Here is a 7,305-nt window from a genome sequence, read left to right as displayed (position 1 = left end):
AATTTTTAGTGAAGAAGGGTCAAAACTGTCAAACAGCAGAATAGGGATGAATTTAAAGAATAAACTGTACTTATTGGCTAAACAAAAAATTCTAAAAATTTTATGGTAATAAGATATGTGAGTCTAGTTTCAGAAAAAAATTTTCGGATCTTAATTCGGATTTCTGTAGCTCAAGACATAAATAATTTTGTGACAATGACTCAAGTGGACAGCTTTGAATGAACAAATAAATAGTGAAATTATAGATAATGTTACATATAAGCATGTTATATACATTAAGGATGAGGAATGGAGAGGAGGAGGAGGAAAATATATGATTATTCAACTAGCATGCGTTTTCATTAAAAATGGCTAATTTGCATGCTTTAGGTTCAGTGACTAAATTGAATAAAAGTAATATTTTAAAGGTAAATTTGTAAAAATGTCAAAAAGTGACCAAATCGTATGAAATGAATTGTTTTATTATTTAAATTAATAAATTGAATGAAATATTAATTTATATCAAGATTGAGTGGAAATTCGAGGAAAATAGAAAATTACCAAAATGTTCCTGAATTTTGGTATTTCTGTAATTTAGCCTGGTAAGTTCGTGTAACTTGAATTATATTCTTAGATGATTGAAATATATATATTGGATTGAGAAATTGATTTGAATTGTGAACATGAGAAATTGTGAATTGAATGAAATGGAAATGAAGCTTTGAATTACATGTGTAAAAATCGGGTCTCGTAGGCCCTATTTGTTATGAATATAATATTTCGAGGATATGTTGTAAAGAATTATAAAAGAACGTTAATAATTTAAAAGTTTTAATTCAGATGAAATTTTGTAACTCGGTTTAATACGATTGCAAATGTATGTCTTCTAGTAATGCCTCGTACCCTATTCCGGCGTCGAATACGGGTAAGGGGTGTTACAATGTGACATCGCCAGATTCGGTCATAACATTTAGATCGGGTTTGGGGTGTTACAGGGGGAATGGGTTTGGGATAGAAGGGGGTAGGATGGGAATGGAGCAAAAGTTATCAGGGAAAGTGGGAGGTAGTAAAAGTTTTAGGAGGAAACTGAAGAGGTTTAGGAGTTTGGGATAATAATGTAAATTATTATAGTTTGATATTCGGTTTATTCGAATTATTCGAGTTAATCAAATTTGAAAACCAAACTCGATTCGAACTCGAAATTTGAAAAAAATTTCGAGTTGACTCAAATAACTCGATTCGTTTAACTTAAAATTCAAAATTTTTTTCAATTTTTTCGAGTCGAATCGAGTTTTGCTCACCCCTACCATTGTCTACTCATGAAAATCATGTCAAAAAGTTTTAAGGCCAAGTGTTAGTTAAAGAAACTAACGAGTCCAAATATTACTATTTATTGTCCAAGAAAATAACAAAACGGGTGGTCCAAATATTACTATTTATTGTCCATCTCTATCGTTTTACAACTGGTTTATTGTGCACCATCTATTATCTTGTTGAGTAATTTATCTCGTGTCTCATTAATGGAGTATTTGAGTATTTATACATGTTATTATAGTTCACGATATGACTCTACTGTTTTGTCTTGACTTCGTTGTTCTTAGTACTGACAATCCGTGTAGGCTTTAGGCTTGCTGGACACGTGTCTCACTCTGGATCACCTGTGGTGCACGCGGTTCTTTTTGTTCCTAGTGCTGACATTTCGTGCGGGCTTCAGGCCGGCTGGACACATGTCTCACTCTGGGTCACCTGCGAAGCACGCGGTCCTTTCTATTCCTAGTACTGACATCTCGTGCAGGCTTAGGCCTGGTAGATACGTGTTTCACTTTGGGTCGTTGCGGAGCACGCAGTCTCCCTTCTGTGAGCTCCTTGAACGCATGCATGCGAATTGAGACTGTGGCCTTCTCTTGGTTCGTGCGAGCTTGCCTTGCGAGCTGGATCCGTGAACTCCCCTTTTTGTTCTCTCGCGGTTCGCCTTGTATTCAATCATCTGGTGGGATCTATCCGAATCACAAATAGGTGACCTGGATCCTATCTAGAACTCGGGTTGGTGATCACCGATGTATAATTTGTCTCTATAAACTATAGCTTGGGTTGGAAACGTAACTCTGGCAAATTAAACATTTGATATAACAGATAAAATAGAAATTTAAATGGACAGAAGTGTTTTGTGGAACTCTTGTTCTCGAAAATGCCATTCATCATATGATGAATTCTCTATACAAGTACTTTTAGAAAGAATGATAATTGGATATTTGAAGTGGAAAACTTTGCAAACTTTAAAAAGCTTAAAAAGCAACAAATTTTAATGAAAACAAAAGTTAAATTTCTCAAACTCTCGACACTCACAAATAAAAATAGATTTCATCCATCAGTGAATAAAAAGGGCGAACGAGATACCTATTTGCAAATTGAAATTACAAGTAATTAATATGAAAAATAACTCCTAAAATAATTATCAAACTCAAACATCCTAAATAAATCGTTTTAATCACTTAAAAACCAATAAAAGCATTAAAATCACCTATGATTTATTTCAACCAATGATAAATGTGATTTAAACGAGTAATAAAAAGAAATAAATTTAATTAATTTTGGCCAGGTACTTATTTTTGGTATAAAAAGATTACAATCTAAAATTAAAATATCAATTCAATAATTGCTTTGATTACGTTGATGGTGTTAAAAGATTTATAGATTGTGATGATTTGATTCGACTTGGTGGACTATATTGTTACAATATAATTTAAAATTATTTTCTTTGAATATCTACAAGTTCGAGAGAGAAATGAGGTTGCTTGAGATTAGACTCAAATTCTCATGCCTACAACATACTATTTTTGCCACTAGGTTAAGAGATTGTTGGCAATCTACAGATTCTTTAATAGAGATAATTCTAATTCATCTACTAAATCAATCGCATATATTTTTTTCACTATACACTTATTTGTGTGTTATGTATTAGATTTGAATATGTTGAGGTGCACATAAAAGTAACAAAACTTTGAGGAATTTGTGTGTACTTAAATAAGATAATTCTGAGTTATGTCTCATTACACAATACGACAAATCAAGTTAGATCACGAGATACTTATTATGGGTTTATGTAGAGTGCATGAGGGATTTGTTTTTAAAATTTTAAAAATAGTTTAAGAAAATTATAGAATAAAAGATTGTGTTGGTTGAATTTGTCATCTCTAATAAATAAGTTGGTCATCCACGAGGTATTGGTTCAATAGTAAGATTGTGACCTGAACTTTGAACATTTGCAATTGAATTTTTTTTTATTGTTATATCACCTCCATGGGCCTTACATGTGTCCCTACTAGACAAATTTCACACCAGGAAGACCTCAAAGGATCTCCGCACAAGACTACCTCTATTGGGAACACATGAAACATTGAGCTCATTGATTACTTTATTGCCTTGATGCATCAGGTTATCAACCTAAAAGGTCACATTGCCACATTTGCAAAAAGACGTGTAATTTTGTTGCTAATGAGATCTAGATATGTGGCATACCTGATCTCCCATATATAAGCGTACTCACAACACTAAAGAGATAATTGAACACAACATCAAGTACTAAGAGTCTCTCTCTCTCCCCTAACCTCTCTTCATCCTTGAACGTTGCGGCTATTCACCCCATTAGGGTGAACCGTCGTCATCACCATCACCTACTTTTCCTTACTAGCTTCACACGTCAACAATTATAATATTACAAAATAATTTACTCTCAAGTTTTTGTAAGAAGAATCTCAACACTAATAATTATAACTAGTATGGTTTTCAACCCACATTTCAAGTTCAGTTTAATTATTTTTGGCTAACTTATTGAGTTAAATTTTAAATATTACAATATTCTCCAAGTTTATGTACTTTCTTTATATTTGGAACTTAGTCCCTATATCTTTGTTTTCAAGAATTTAGTCTTTTTGAATTTAAAAAATTTAGGTTAAGTTGTTAACACCATTAAAATTTTCTATTAAATTCGTTAACTTGACATTCTAATTTTAACGCTGTTATAAAGTATATGATATATTAATAGTTTATATATATTTGTATCAATGGTTAAACATTATAATATTGTGTAATACTATATCTTTTATTATAATCTAAAATATAATAGTAGTACATGATATATTATTGTTTATTATTTACTTTTCATATATTCGAAAGTTAACTCTTTTACTATGTTATAGAATGCTATATCGTATCATATAGTATATAACATTATGTAATATACTAATAGTTATATATGTATTAATAGTTTTAGTAATAGTTATATGTTATAATATTGTGTATTAGCATATCAATTTCAGTTTAAGGTCGAATTAAGTAATCGGCTAATTTAGGATTATCGATTCGGTTTCGATTTCAGTTTTGAAATTCAAAACTGTTTAAGCCGAATTAATTAATTCTACACCTATTAAATATAATATATATATTTAAACTCAAACCCAATAATATTGGGGCAATACCAACCAAACCCAAATCTAAACTCAATTTAAAACTCATTCAAAACCAAACTTAAATAAAAATAAAATCAATCCAAATTAAAAATGAATAGAAAATGATAATATTAATAAATTTTTAATATCAATAAAACCAATAAACTTTAATCAATAAAAAAGCTAAAAGTAAACCTAAAATCTTAAATCTAAAAATGATAAACTCGTGAGTGAATCATGAGCGTAACCCTACCATCCCTCCTTCCCTCTACTCTCCAAAATTTTATGAATTTCAGATTTTTTTTATATATTTGTATAACTTTACATAAGAATTTTAGAACATATTTTTTATTAATATATTCTATTTGAATATTTTATTTTTTGTTTAATTGTTAAATAAAATTTAAATTTTCTAATTTATATTGTTATAGATAATTTTTTTATTAAAAGATATATGATTTAAAATTAAATTTATTAGTAATGTTATTAATATAGCATAATAAATCATGTTTAATCTTTTGTGATAAGTATAACATAGGTTATCGTATTATTAAATTCACATATTTTGTTCTTATATATTTTATATTATCATTAAAGTTAAAACTTTATACATTTTAATAATTATTAATTTTATATATTTATTATAATTATAGTATTAAAATTTGATTAAATATACAATTTGATACATGAACTTTGATTTGGTGCAATTACACACATGAAACTTTGGTTGTGTTTCAAACTTATATATAAATTTTTAATTTTGATTCAATCATACACATTTAAAGAAATAAATACATCAATTTATTTTTATATTGGATAAATATAATTATTTGTGCATGCAATATATAAATATAAAATGGTGATATATCAATAATTATGTTAATAATTAGTCACTACACCAAAACAGGTCTTTAGCGGCGTTTTTTTAGGCCTTTAGCGGCGCTTTTTAACGCCACTAAATGTATTTGCGGCGCTTCCACAAGCGCCGCAAAAAAGGCCGCTAACGAAAACGTCGCAAACGTTTGCAGCGTTTACAAACAAAAACGCCGCTAAAGAACATATTCTTTAGCGGCGCTTAGTAAAAAACGCCGCTAAAGACCATGTTCTTTAGCTGCGCTTAAGAAAAAACGCCGCTAAAGAACATGGTCTTTAGCGGCATTTTCTTCTAAGCGCCTCTAAAGAACATGTTATTTAGCGGCGTTTTTCTCTAAGCGCCGCTAAAGAATATGGTCTTTAGCGGCGTTTTTTATTAAGCGCCGCTAAAGAACATGGTCTTTAGCGGCGTTTTTTACTAAGCGTCGTTAAAGAACATGTTCTTTAGCGGCATTTTTTTCTAAGCGCCGCTAAAGAACATGTTCTTTAGCAGCGTTTTTTTACAAAAACGCCACTATTTTGGGGATTTTTTTATATTAATTTTTTTTTTATTTTTTCAGCCCTCCTATAGCAACAAATCAAAAGCAACCAGATCTAAACCAGCCAAAAGAAATAAATTTATATAATATTTCAAATTAAACGAATAAAATAATATTAATATCAATAAATAAAAGTGAATTCATATTATTTTTGCAAAAATGTTAAATGTTAAAATGATAAAAATATTTATGCCATACACTATGACGGCGGAAGTTACGACTGAAACATCTTCATCATAATCTGAAACTGCTGCTGGAGTTCGTCGTACTTTTTTCTCTGCTCTGCTTCTCTCGCTGCAGCCTTCGCTTCCTTCGCTGCAGCCGCTGCTTCCCTCGCTGCCGCCTCTTCTTTAAGTTGTAGCTGGAGTTCTTCATATTTCCTTTGAACCTCAACTGTGGTCGCTTGCATCTGAGCCATCTGGTCTTTTAACCTCTGAACTTCAGCTTGAGCCTGACTCCCCGAAGCCATGTATTGGTGCGAGCTGGATCCAAAATATTGGGTTGGGCTAACAAAAGATCCTTGAAATCGAACCCGACCATACCTTTCAGGACCCAAAACTTCAGTAATAATCCGGTTATCAATGTCTTCAAGATGAATAGAACTATCACTAGAAGCAATCGCTTCATACTCCGCCTTTTTATCCTTTAGTTTTTCCTAATAAATAAATCACATAGTTAGGAACGCAATATTATATATTAAAAAACATATGCAACATAAAAATAGTCGCATTACAAGCAATGAATTAAACCATTAGAAAATAAACACTATAAATAACTAAATCAAGTCAAATCGTATTAAGTAAACGTACCATTATTTCAGCAGCTTCAGGAGTCATGGGAGATCCATCTTTCTTCCTATGTGTAATTTCAAAAAGTTGAAGGCATCCAACTTTTTGATCAGACGACAGTTCCTACAATATAGTAGTAAAAATATTATTTAATAGAAAGTTATACATATTTGACAATATTAAAAAATTAAAAATACCTCCGCCTCAGCTACACATGCAAAACTTCTCGACCCGGTTGTGTGGGAGAATTTTTGTTTCTGCCTGCTGCTTTTTCCAACTTGTTCACGATCCTACGTTATGCAATTCTTAGTACGTAAATAGAAAATACTGTAAACCAAAATAATTACAATAGTTTGGAAGTACGTCATACCTCGCCTTTCTTCGAATGCCAAAATCTAACCGCATCTTCCCATTGGTACCTCAACATACCCGGCGGGACATTTTGCAATTTCTCATCGAGGGTTGTTTTTGTCTTATAATAATTTTTCTTCAAAGTACTTTTATTGTCTCTCCATCTTTTTCCCAGTGCCTTCTTTACATAAGCATCCGAGACCTCTAAAGCAAACCTCGCCTACAAAAAACAAAAAAACACAAGTTAATAAAGTAAATATAAATGAAACTACTTCCCAAGCATTACAGATGACATTAACATTTTGTGTTACCTTAATATTATCGAGG

The sequence above is a fragment of the Gossypium hirsutum genome, chromosome D01 (genome assembly GCF_007990345.1).
Source record: "Gossypium hirsutum isolate 1008001.06 chromosome D01, Gossypium_hirsutum_v2.1, whole genome shotgun sequence".
Lineage (NCBI taxonomy): Eukaryota > Viridiplantae > Streptophyta > Magnoliopsida > Malvales > Malvaceae > Gossypium > Gossypium hirsutum.
The sequence above is the reverse complement of the archived record's forward strand: the minus strand, read 5'-3'. Positions refer to the sequence as shown.